Genomic DNA, 14346 nt, shown 5'->3' with positions numbered 1-14346 from the left:
ATGCTCATGAGGAGACCCCCATAGTTTCCTCATACATATTACGAGATTTTGATACATCCTATCCTTTGCATGATTCCCATAATTGCGTGCACTATATGCATTCCATGAATAAAAATGCTCTACATATTTCTCGTGATGCATTACACAATTTGAGTCTCCATTATGCTATACATAACAACAAACCTCTCATGATGGATGACATGTTTCTATATCACACATCTCATTTATTTGAGCATTGGATATTTGGTGCTAACCACCACAAGCATGTATGCATCATGATGGATGATGTGTACATATACCACGCACACACAAATTTTCCTTTGTCTTTGTTTTGTGTAGGTACTCACATATACTCGTCAACCTCTGAATCCCAAGAGTTGATGAAACAAGCTATTGAGAGCAATGATGATTTGGGATTCCGTGGACTATCCTTACCACCATTCCCTTCGCGCAAGGAGTACGCGCATCTCTTCTACTTGGATCTCACACGGCTAGGGGCTATTTACCACTTGTCATCTTATGCCCATTTTATCATGCTCACTTTGTCTGTTATGCCTTTTTACATGATTTTTCCATGCAATTGTGACCCTTGCTTGCATCTACCCATGATTCACCATTTTACCACTCATATGTGTGTTTGCATGCTTGGTGGAGATCCTTGTTGCTATTGCCATGTTTACCATGTGCCTCATGCTATTGATGCTTGTTGTGTTGGGCGAGTCATGATGTTCCATTGCTATTTACACATGACTTCTTGCCAACACTATGAACCTATTTTGCTCATATCTTGCTTTCATGCTTGTGATATGTCATGTGAATTAGTCATGCACACTATTTGCACCCATGACATGCTTGACATGATGTTTTCTAGTATGTTGCATCTTTGCACTACTAGCTTGCTTGACTTAATCACTATGATTGCTTGCTTTGTCGCATCACCCATGTTCCACTATTACTCGTATTCTTGGGTTGATGACATTTATGTTCATGCCTCTCACATGATATATCTTCTTCATTGTCGCTTGCCTCCGATTGTTGCATCTATGCTTATTGATCGTGGAGACTTGGACATATTACTTGTGATGCATGCTTGTTTACTTGAGCCTATTGTCTTTGGTTGTAGTCGCATCTTATTCTTTCATACCATGCCACATCTTGCCCTTTCTTATGATAAGAATGATGAAAACACTTGTTGGGTATCTCACCATTCAAATGATAGGTGTTGCATTTGCACTAACCTCATTTGTTTTTCCGAGTGTTTGTCATGTTCTTTGATTTTGAAGGATTCACAATGTGGCACCGTCATGAAACACAATGGTCATGTGAAGGCGTACATGATGCACAACACCAACATTTTTGACATCCTCATAAAGGTGAACTCATTCCCTTTGAGCCATTCTCAAATACACATATTGGATGGGTCACTCTTTCATTGTTGTTTCCTTCTTGTTGTCTACATGATACATCTCGCAAAATGGAGGAGGGACATTGAAGATTGGCTCTATGGACCATCACATTGAGGAGCGCTCGGACTTATTGGATGCACCTTTGAACCTCCACTCATGCCATGACTTCGAGCATTGGTACTCCAACACCTCCATATTTGTTGATTGTGCTCACACATGTCATGCTCAATGGACATATCATACACATGAAAAATTTGCGTCTTATGCATGGATTGACCCACATTATGACTGCCTTGTTTCCTCTATTTCCATGTCATCCATGATATATGAGCTTGTGCACTTTCTTAGCGAATTTGTTGTGATCTTTCTTTGTGGCATACTCATACATAATGATCATATTGCCTACCATCAATTGCATGATAACATAATCATATTGCCCATCCATTGCCATATTCATGCTATTGATAAACCGCCTCACTATGACATCATTTTTCACCGTGGTTGCATTGATCACATTCACAATACATTTGTGTGCACAATGAATGCTTTTGCTCCCATGAATGCTTTACATCTCCTTCCATATCATCTTGCTAAGCTTCATGTGCTTTGTCACGAACAATCTTGCCTCACGGACTCATATTTCCTTGATGGAAACCTTGTGTGCACTAACCATTGTATTTCCAAGTGCCATTTGTGTTTGCTCTTTTTGCATGTGTACCACTCCAGAGACACCTTGGAGTACTTGGATTGCGCCATGTCTTCCACTTTGTCCAACTAAAAGTCCGTCCACGACAACCGTTTCCATGGTGATGAGGTTTTCGATCCGATGTCGGATCTTTCCCAAGGGAGGGGATATGATGCGGAGCATCCTATGATCATCCCCATGTACACTCGAGCATACGCCATTGGACCTAAGGTGAACTCGCTCCTCTCCGAATCTTCCCTTTCCGCATGTAAGACATGGATGCTACTTCAAGTGCGGACCTTGTGCATACTCAGGTACACCCGAGGAAACCATGGAGAGCCCAAGGTTCAAGGCCAAGTGTGTGCGGGAGCGAAGGAAGGAGAAGGAAGAAGAGTCTGCTGCTACAGCAGCCGGACATCCGGCCAGGCCCGGACATCCGGCCCAACACCCAGAAATCCGGCTCCCTTCTATCCAGAGAGCACCAGAGTCGGCCAAGTCAGCATGGACATCCGCCCCCAGGCCCGAACATCCGGCCCGTCATGAGCCGCCGGACATCTGGCCCAGCGCCCGGAAATCCGGCGCCCCATCACAGAAGCTGGACCCCACTAGCCCGGACATTCGTCCCCAGCGCCCGGACATCCGGCGTCTCGGGAAGGCCCGTACATCCGGCCCCCCCTGCCTGCGTGCAGCGCATCTGGGCCGAGGCCCATGTACCCCTTCGCCCCTTAGACTATATATACTCCCCCTCCACCTACGCTTTAGGGTTAGCATTGTGATAGCTCATATTAGAGATATAGTCTCGCTCATCCACATCGGATCTAATCCACGAGAGAGACCGCGGCCCCTCTATGAAGAAGATCCATGTTGGATTCAAGACCTCCTCACGGAGAAGACCATTAAGACCTCCTCATAGAGAAGAACCGGTTACCTCTTGTATCGTCCTTTGTTGACTTTGGTTCGTGTATCCCTCTTTGTGTTTCGAGGATGTAGCACATGTGTGATCGTTCTTGTTGGTTTGAGTGATTCTCTCATGTTTCCCCTCATGTTCTTCGTGTTCTTCACGGGTTCCGCTCCTTTCGTGAAAGATCGGCCATCTAGGGTTCCACCCTACATCACGCAGAGCACATAGAAGAGCATGGAGAAGAGGGGGAGGCTTGCATGGGCCTAACCTGGATACGTTATGGCCGTCAATGCACAAGCATGGCGCTGCACAAGGAATCAACTCTGGACTGCCAAGGTAAGTTTCGCACCCGGGTCGACCAAGCGCCAGGGCATAAGATTCCCACCTCTCGCGGCCCTGTTGTGGCGACGTCACCTCCCTTTCCCACCTTTAGGTAGCTGCTTGCACGCTAAAGGGCACCTCTTGAGCATCGCACCTCAGGAGCTCTTACAGGACCTCGGGCCGCTCATCTCCTGGCCTTGACCACGGCATCGCGACCTGGCATACCAGTGACGGCTGCAGCCTGCCTGGGGATCGGGACCTGTCAGCGTAGAGCACCAAGCTACCGCGGGGTTGGAAAGGGGAGCTCGAGCCGAAACAAGACATGTGTTTGCAAATTTTCATAATGAGGATAATATAAACAAAAGACATTACAGACCCTTTACACGCCCCCACGGGGTCCATCTCTATTCCTCGCAGGGAACAAAAGAAGGGAGTTTCTAGGGGCCCTATTGTCATAGCCCTAGAATATTTGAGTGTAATAGTTGCATCCGTGAGCACGCATCATGTTTAAATTGAAGAAACTTGAATTTAGGGAATTTGAAAGCCTCAAAATCTTTTAAAAGAAGGGCAAGAACCCTTTAAATTGCATTCAGTGAATCCAAAATTCCCTAAAAATAGTTTTGAGAATTTTGGCAAGGGTTATATACCAAACCAAAATTTTGGAACATTTTTAAGGAATTATTTGGTCTCTGAATTTAACACAATATTCTATTTGAATTTGAAAATATATTCAAATATATATATATATGGATATGTTTTTAAATGCTCTGTGATAAGTTATGTGCAGCTGGAAATGTCCAATGAGCAACATAAGTTATACTTAGAGGATATTTGGCACTGTTTTAATTTGTTCTAAATTTTAAACAGTGGCAAGTTTAAATAAAAGAAAACAAAATAGACGAAATAAAATAGACAAACGAAAGGGCCTTAGCTCACTTACCAGCCTGGCCCAACTCCTGTTCTGGCCCAGCCCACAGGGGCAACACCGTCTTCTTCCTCCTGCCAGGAGGAGAAGCAGCTGTGTGCCTGCACGCACGCGGTCGACGCCACCACCTCCTGCTCCAGCACGACGTCTCGGTGCTTCCAGCCACACGAGTGAGATGCCTGGACCCTCTAGATCCTTTCCCCCTCTCAACGCTCTCTCTCCCCTCGTCTCGACCCCTCTCTCTCACCCACCCATGCGCGCCCGTCGCCGCCGCTCGCTGCCACTGCGGCCACCGGCCAGCTCTAGCCCTCGGACATGTTCCCGAGCTCGGTTTTCTTCCTCCATGTCGACTGCCTCAAGACTCGTGACGTCGGACGCACTGCAACACCAATTACGCCGTCATCTTTGTCCTCTGCATTCGACCACCACCGTCGTCGATTCACCGCGTACATGACCTCCCCGAGCAAACCGAGCCCCTCTTCGTGATCACGGTGAGCTTCGTCGTCGTTTCCCCTAACCCCGGTGCCTAGCACTCGCTGTAGCCGTTGTTTCGCATGGCGCCCGAAGCACACCGCCGCATGAGCTCGTCGCTGACGAGGTTTCCCTGGTCAATCGGTCCTGTTCATATGCTCGTTGGCTTTGTGAGAGACTGCAGAACGCATAGGTGCTAACCGTAGATCCTCCCGTGCACGGTGTCATCGTTTTCATCGGCGCCCGAACTCCGGCCGCCGCCACGAGCTCGCTTCCGACGAACTCCGGCCACCCCATGCCCTTCCGTTGGTTCCCTTGGATGCGCGCGGGCACGGGCTACCTCCTGGTGCCCTCGGCGCGTCGATCTGTCGCCTCTGGCGCAACTCCGGCGGATGCCGCCGCGGTTTGAGGTCGCCGGCGGCCAATACTCCGACGTGCTGACGTGGCCTAATTAGTTAGGCACTAATAACCCCTGGTCACCGACAGTGGGCCCCAGGCCCTATTAGTTATAGTTAAGATTAGTTTTAACCTTAATTAACCCCTAAGACACTAACACGGGGGACCCATAGGTCAGGTTTGACCTGGACCGCGCCTGTTGACTTGATGACCTCACACCGATGTCATGCTGACGCAGTAAAGGAATTTCTGGATTAAAACAAATTCAGAAAATTCCAGCAAATAGTATAAACTTCAAAAAATCATAGAAATTAATCTATAACTCCAAATGAAATAATTTATACATGAAAAATTATCAGAAAAATCCAATCTATCCATTTAAGTTGTTTTCATGTATGACAAAGCAACTTAACCTTGCTGTATAGGTCAAACATGATAATGCACATTATAAATTCATAACTTGAGTTTGAATTTGACCCCTTGGTTCAAATTAGCTCAAACCCTTCTGGTTTTAGTTGCATTAGCTCAAATCACATCATATTGCCATGTCATGTTCATGCATCATATTGTTGCATTACATTGACTGTGTTTCTTCTCTGTTGCCGGTGTTTGTCCCCTCTTAGTGGACGTAGTTCCGACAATGAGTTCGATGACACCAATGAAGAGTTATGCTATCTTCGGAAGTGTCAGGCAAGCAGAAGCCCCATGTTCATTCCGATATAATCCCACTCTCTCGCTTCTGCTCTCTTTTACTACATTAGGACAACAACGATTCAACTGTTACATGCTGCGGTAGTTGAACCCCTTTCCTCTGCATGACCTGTCAATGCCAGAGCAAATAGATGAAACCCACTAGCATGAGTAGGAGTTGTTTGAGCCCTAATGTGCCTACTCATTCATGTTTTTTTGTCATGCCTGCTATTGCTTAGAGTTGTGTCAGGTCTGATTCATCGGGGATGAATTGGAAAGGTGTGAACATGTCCTACTATTGAGAGCTAAGTGTGTGAACACGATTTGGTAAAGGTAGCAGTGAGAGGCCATGTAGGAGTAGATGGTGGGTTGTCTCATTGAAACCGTCCTCAGGAACTGAGTTCTGTGTTTGCGATCCATGAATAGTTACTACCACACATTGGGTTCTGGTAACTCAACCCCTCTCGACTTATTAACCGCCTCGACTCTGTCCAGGAGTTGCAACTAGTTTCTGGTGTTTGTAGGTTGTGTTAGTAGTATACCAAGTGGCACCCGGTACAGGTGGGCTTCGGACAGACTAGGCACCGTGGCATGGTGTACCAAGGGTAGATCCATCCGTCGAGGTGGGCTTGGGAACCCTGCACACATCGTTTGGGGCCGTGAGCGACACCCCGGCCGGATCTCCTTGCGGATGGAACCTGAATAGGCGATAAACCTGGACTAGAGACTTGTGTGGTTAGTCAGGTCGTGGCCGACTCCCTCGCCAGGCTTCCGCTTGAAGGTTGCCGAGATACACGACGTGTACATGGTGGTAAGTGGCGAGAGCGTGTGTGGAGAAGTACACCCCTGCGGGGTTAACATCATCTATTCGAATAGTCGCGTCCGCGGTAAAGGACTTCTAGGTTGCCTATGCAGTTCATAGACAAGTGAAAGTGGATACTCTAAAATGCGCAAGATAAGCGTGAGTGCTATGGATGGCGTTCTCGCCGAGAGACGGGAGCGGATCCATAGTGGTGTATAGATATGGTGAATATGTGGACTCGTGTGTGCCACCTCAAAAGAGTTACGTACAATCGTAGTTCATGATAGCCATCGAGTCAAAGCTGGCTTGCTGCAATTAAACTCCACCACCCCCCTTTGTTGATACCGATGCGTGTGTAGCTAGTTCTGATGTAAGTCTTGTTGGGTACATTTGTACTCATGTTTGCTTAATTTATGTTTTTGCAAAGAGATTTCAGTCTCGCTAGTGGTTCCACGTGGACTTCGACATTTAGCTTGTTACCTCAGCTACAATCTTGTGCCCTCGACAGGGTCTTGTAGATAGTTAGGCTTCTCAGCCTTTTTCTTTTATAGTTGTCTGTACTCGGACAAGTTAAGCTTCCGCTTGTGTTTGTTGCTTGTATGCTCTGTATGTTGGGTCATGAGACCCATGTTTGTAATACTTGGCTCCTTAGAGCCTAATGATAAATACTTTGAGTTGTAGAGTTTTGTTGTGATGCCATGTTGTATTTACACATATCGGGCATATTGTGTGTATGATTGAAATGCTTGGTATGTGTGGGACTCGACAACCTAGTTGTTATCCTTGGTAGCCTCTCTTATGGGGAAATGTAGTCTAGTGCTTCCACTGAGCCATGGTAGTCTGCTACAGCCCGGTTTAGCGAAGTCCTGCTAGCCCTGTTACTACTGCTCCGGAACACTTAGACTGGCCGGCATGTGATCCACTTTCGTTCCTGTCTCTGTCCCTTCGGGGAAATGTCACGCGGTGTATTCTGGAGTCCTGCTAGCCTGGTACAGCCCGGGTTCCTGGAGTCATGTTAGCCCAGTTGCTACAGCCCGGATTCACACGCTGATGACCGACACGTTCGATGATGGTTCATGTATGCCTGTCCCCGTAAGTTAGCGCCACTTTGGGTTCACGACTAGTCATGTCGGCCGGGGTTCTCTGTCATATGGATACTAGCGACACTATCATATACGTGAGCCAAAAGCCGCAAATGGTCCCGGGCCAGGTAATGTGGCACCCGTGGGAATACCGTGCGTGAGGCCACAAAGTGATACGATGTGTTACATGCTAGATCGGTATGACTTAGAATCGGGGTCCTAAAAGCTTGGGTATCAGAGCCTGACTACCTGTAGGATTACCAAGCCAAACTGGTCGAAGTTGAGTCTAGAAATGCTTTAGTTATATAAGGCAATTGATTGTGGAAGGGAACGTAAGGCTCTTTTTACTCCTTTACCTTATGCCCTTTTGATCTGAGTCAACCTCTTCTTTTCTACGGGGATTAAGAACTAGGCTTCTCATCTTTCTATCAGGATCACGTGTTACTAATCTGTAGACTTATAAGATTGATGGTTTCAAGCCCCAGTTCAGTTCCTACTACTTCTGTATGTTGAAAATTGATCTCAGAACCTTGATATTGTGATGTTAAGTGGTTATGCCACCATTTTACAGGATGTCTCAAATCTTTTTTGAGAATTTACAACCGTTATGTTGTCCAAGTCATCCCAGGTTTTTAAATAGTCTGATGCATTTGCAAATCCCTTCTTTCTGTTCCTGATGTCCCTTTGGGCCAGTTCAACAACACTAATCGGTGAGTTGAGGTACTTTATTGCCTCGACATATATGTTGGAGCCATTATTATGACCCTAGGCATCTTAGAGAACCACCCATAATCTAGCCATGCTTTATATTTCCAGTGTGATGATTCTAGCCACCATAGCATCCCGTGATGCTACTTAGTAGTAGGTATTCTACTTCTGGGATTCTGAACCCGAGATTCACCCTAGTTACTTCATGTTGATAGATTGCTAGTTCCTTTAGCATATTAGTAACCTTTGTGATAGTCCTCGAGGTCTGTGGTATATCGTTCTTCCAATACCATGAACCATTATGGCAGAAGTTCTCTGAACGAAAAGATCACAACAAAAGTGCTCTTGATGAGTTCTCCATTCTTATTGTGACTCTGCCAAATCTACCTTATGCATGGTTTATCTGGAAGAAATATGTTGAACTTTCTTCAACATACTAATCTATGCATCCACAACTCAGAAAATCATATGTTCCTTGAGTTGTCCCTCTTTAGTTGTTTTCTGACCTCCGTCTATAATTTGATAGTCAAGAGTATGCGTGCATTCGTTCATCGATGCCTATTATTCTTGGGGTCCGTCAAGCCATTCTATTCCGGAATGACTAGGAGAAACAAACTCCAGTACCTCATCCATCTCTGGGATTGGGTCAAAGTAGTTGTATTCCACAGATCAAAATGCCAATCTAGCTTTTGTTCTGTTCTACCTTGGAGTGCTACCCTCTTTATGTCGGGAATATCATAGGAATTGCACAACCTCTTATGAGTTCTTGACGTACTGATACTTCTCGCCATAACTATTCATTCCTCGGGCACCGTGTTATTCTAACGGGAATGCCGACTGATGAATCATGATGTGTGAAATCAATACTCCTAGCAATCTCGTTGCTTGGTAGTAAATGGACAATGATTTCATTCTTAGTGTGTTGACTATTGAATCACCACTCTAAGATTGATCATGCAACCTAGTCCTTAGTTCTAGTGCACTCTTCGATCGATGAGTTAGGATTTTGCCAAACCATCGCTCTTTTGATCATATCATCTTGCCTTGAAAGGCAAGATTGTTCTCAAGCTTAGTAACATATCGGTGGTTCGTGATTTTCCAGATATCTTCACGGAAGTATCACAAGGTTATTCCCTGGCCGTTATGTTGAGCTCATGATCAAGTTGGTTTTCTTCTAAACCACCCCTTCTCCAAGAATCTGTGTTGGATACTCCTGAGCTAGTTGACTAAGCTAGACAACAACTTGGAGAGTTGGAAGATAAAAGCTTGTCTGACTTAGTTCATTTCAAGGGATATCTTGTGTGTAGGTGTTGTAGAAAGATAATATCCTCATCAATCATTCCTCGTGGTCAATTGTTGGAGCTATTGTCTTATCCAGTCTTTGATTTGAGTATGGGCTATTGTCAAATCAAATCAGAACCAATGATGTTCGTAATGTTGTCTTACTCGTGGTTGTTTCCTCGAGCATACACCATTATATCTTTTGGGTCTGACCAATACTATCACATTGTTCACATAATGGTGGAACTCCAGTGATATGGAAATTCCAATGAGTTGCTGTTGAGCCCATCAGCAGCATCTTGTCTCCTCCATGATTCATGTTGAACATTGAGCTAGTGTTGGAAACTTTGTAAGAATTGCCTTCGTGCTCCGCTCATGAGGTGTATGTTTTGGTGAAACAAGTGACTTTCTCCAAGTTCACGTGCATTAGGTGTAAGTTGCCGCCATGAATTTGAGAAAGGTTTGTCTTGTTTCCTCTAGAATCATCCCAAATCAGTCATGCATACTGATACGTCCATTTTGCATCATGCTTTTATATCGGTATTTATTGCATTATGGGCTGTTATTACACATTATGTCACAATACGTATGCCTATTCTTTCTTATTTTACAAGGTTTACATAAAGAGGGAGAATGCTGGCAGCTGGGATTCTGGGCTGGAAAAGAAGCTAATATTAGAGACCTATTCTACACAGCTCCAAAAGTCTTGAAACTTCACGGAAGTCATTTTCAGAATATATATAAAATATTGAGCGCAAGAAGTTCCAAAGGGGGGCCACACCCTGGCCACGAGGGTGGGGGGCACACCCTACCCCCCTGGGCGCGCCCCCTGGCTCATGGGCCACTTGGTGGCCCTCCGATGCCCATCTTCTGCTATATGTAGTCTTTCGTTGAGGAAAAAATCATAAGCAAGCTTTCGGGACGAGACTCCGCCGCCACGAGGCAGAACCTTGGCGGAACCAATCTATGGCTTCGGCGGAGTTGTTCTGCCGGGGACACTTCCCTTCGGGAGGGGGAAATCATCGCCATCGTCATCACCAACGATCCTCTCATAGGGAGGGGGTCAATCTCCATCAACATCTTCACCGGCACCAACTCCTCTAAAACCCTAGTTCATCTCTTGTATCCAATTCTTGTCTCTAAGTCTGGTGAGGGATTCCTGGATTAGGGGGTCTCCGGACAGCCGGACTATATACTTTGGCCAGACAGTTGAACTATGAAGATACAAGATTGAAGACTTCGTCCCGTGTCCGGGTGGGACTCTACTTGGCATGGAAGGCAAGCTAGGCAGTACGGATATGTAGATCTCCTCCCTTGTAACCGACCTTGTGTAAACCTAGCCCCCTCCGGTGTCTATATAAACCGGAGGGTTTAGTCCATAGGACAACATACAATCATACCATAGGCTAGCTTCTAGGGTTTAGCCTCTACGATCTCGTGGTAGATCAACTCTTGTAATACTCATATCATCAAGAACAATCAAGCAGGACGTAGGGTATTACCTCCATCAAGAGGGCCCGAATCCTGGGTAAACATCGTGTCCCCTGCCTCTTGTTACCATCCTCCTTAGACGCACAGTTCGGGACCCCCTACCCGAGATCTGCCGGTTTTGACACCGACATTGGTGCTTTCATTGGGAGTTCCACTATGCCGTCATCATAAGCGGGGATGGCTCGTCTCATTGTCAAGGACAACATCACTTCTGGGGGTGCCCTGGCTGTAGGCCAAACTCTCTGACTAGGCGGCTTCGTCATGACCGCCCGCTCGGCCGTTGCGCCGATGATGACTTCTCGGGTCATCGAAAATAGCCTCCACATCGGCTCAAAATTCGCCGAGCAGATGGATCCAACAGAGCTCTCCTCTTTGAACGAGCTCTTGGATCGCATCGCCGCTCTGGGAGTCGCTATGGACTATGATCGGATCAGGCTTAAACCCGACCAAAGGGAGATTATCTCTCCGCTGGTCACCCATCAAATAGTGGTGGTGGAGGAGCAACGTGGCGGTTCTCCCTCTATCCTGAGGACGAACTATGTCCGAATACAGGAGCTCTCCGAGCCGGATACCCGCTCACGGGAGGACATTGCCCTAACCCTGAACCTAGAATCAGGTCGCATGCCGAACTCGCGGAGCAACATCCCGAAGCCTGAACTTCCAAGTTCGGAAATTCCCCTTCACCGGGATCTCAGATTGGGTCAAGGTCCGGACTTAAATCCACCCACCCACCCAGATACAAACGATCTTTCCCACATTAGGCAAGCGCCCCAAGAGACAGTACATCACTATTGGGCCAGATTCCTCCTTGTAATGAAGAAGGTCAAGGACTATCGTGAGGAAGACGCAATTTCTTTCTTTTGCAAAAATTGCACGGACAAGGGGATCCTCAATGCCATAAGCCGCCGTGACATAGCACACTTCACTGACTTGGTGGCCATAGTACGGAAGTACTATGCGATGGAAAGCGCCTGGAAAACCCAAACACAATTTTTGGACAATCTGTCTCTGACAAAACCCCCAGTCCGAACTAAAAGGGTGCACTCTCATAAGTCGCCCGGCTCAATTACAAAGAAGCAAAAACCCACTACTGGGCATGGAACCGTATTGGAGGGATGGCTTAATGGGCCCTGCAAAATTCATAGTACAGCGGATACCATATCAACACATAGCCTTAGAGCATGTTGGGTACTTCGGCAGGTGGTCAAGAGCTGTAAGGATCTCCTCATCCAAAACACCCCAGAACACCCTCCCGAGGATAACAATACAGTATTAACAGTCTTCGAGACCTTCGCCTCAAATAATAGGCGTAAGCGAGCACTCCGTAGCCTTGCCGAAGTCTACCACGTTGCACCAATAAATCCATGGAGCGACACGGCCATTACTTTCAATGCTAGTGACGAACCTAAATTCCGAACAGCCCGAACACCAGCCACTTTGGTCCTTAGTCCAATCGTGGACGGCTTTCGGCTCACTAAAGTGCTCATGGATGGCGGCAGCGGATTAAACCTCATTTATGAGGAGACTCTTCAAAAAATGGAAATAGACAGCAACCGTATTGAGCAAAGCACCACGACCTTCCGAGGAATCATCCCCAGTCGGGAGGCACGTTGCGCTGGGAAAATCACACTAGATGTGGTATTCGGCACTCCGGAGAATTACACGTCCGAAGAAATCACATTCCAAATGGCCCCATTTAGCAGCGGATACCACGCCCTTCTAGGGTGGGAGGCATTCACGATTTTTCAAGCCATACCCCATTACGGGTACATGAACCTCAAAATGCCCGGACCCAATGGAATCATCACTCTAGCTAGTGATCCGGACATAGCACTCTGCACTGAGAACAAAACAGCCGCATTGGCCCTCGAGGCATTATCCGAAGCCCTTGCGGCGGAGGAATTAACCGCGCTGCGCTCCATAGTGGATAGGGACGACGTGATAGTAGACAAAAGATCCAAATCCACCTCCTTTAAACCAGTGGATGAAATAGTCAAATTCCAAGTCCATCCAACAGACCCCACAAAAACAGCATCCATTGGGGCACAGCTAAACCCCACCATAAACGCCGCACTACGGGAGTTCCTGCGCGCGAATTGGGACATATTCGCCTGGTATCCATCAGACATGCCAGGAATCCCAGGCAGGCTGGTCGAGCATAGCCTTAACATTCTAAAAGGATTCAGGCCAGTCAAGCAGACTCTTCAGCGTTTCTCCGAACCTAAGAGACAAGCCATGGGAGAGGAGCTAGCCAAATTACTAGAGGCCAGATTCATTAGAGAAATAAAACATGCGGACTGGCTAGCCAACCTGGTGATGGTACCAAAGAAGGAAAAATCATGTTGCCTATGCGTCGACTTCAAGGACCTTAATAAGGCTTCCCCAAAGGATCCCTTCCCTCTCCCTCGCATAGATCAAATCATCGACGCTACCACAGGACACGAATCATTGTGCTTCCTCGACGCATACTCCGGTTACCACCAGATTAAGATGGCGGAGTCCGATCAAGCCGCAACAGCATTTATCACTCCATACGGCCCCTTCTGTTTTAACACAATGCCCTTCAGGCTCTGATAGACGCAAAGGTGTCCCGATGTTTCGATGAGATGGTGGCTATCGTTTCCTGTGGGAGTCGACCTTGACGATCCGACTACGAACGTGCGAGACGTCGCGCCTTAGCAATCGCTAAACCAACTTCCGAGGGGTTATTGACCACGCCGGAGCACGATCAACCTGACCACAAGGGCCTGTTTCCTGCGAGCAAACGAAGAACAAGCAAGAAACTGAGATTGCAATCTGGATATTGCGAATATAAGATGAAAGCTTTATTGATCAAGGTGGGGTTCTGTGACGTCTTGGTCTGGTCGTTGGACACAAACGAAGTACGAGAAGTTGCAGCTATGGCGAACTTTTAATCTAAACAAAACCCAAAGTCTAAACGACGCCCTACGGGCTGTATATATGGAGGAAGAGAGGGGAATTTCGTGGCCCTTGAGGGTGGGGTCCGAAACCAACCCTAACTCTTGTTTCCCCACACATACGGACTCTAAAAATAGCCTATACTTAAGTATTTCGAAATTACATGGGCCTGGCCCATTAATAAGGTGACGCAGCACCTAGAATAGCCTATGGACGAATATTATGAAGTGGCATCTTGTATATTTCGTCCATGGCTTCATGCACTCCT

Source organism: Triticum urartu, chromosome 3 (genome assembly GCF_003073215.2).
Source record: "Triticum urartu cultivar G1812 chromosome 3, Tu2.1, whole genome shotgun sequence".
NCBI classification, from domain to species: domain Eukaryota; kingdom Viridiplantae; phylum Streptophyta; class Magnoliopsida; order Poales; family Poaceae; genus Triticum; species Triticum urartu.
The sequence above is the reverse complement of the archived record's forward strand: the minus strand, read 5'-3'. Positions refer to the sequence as shown.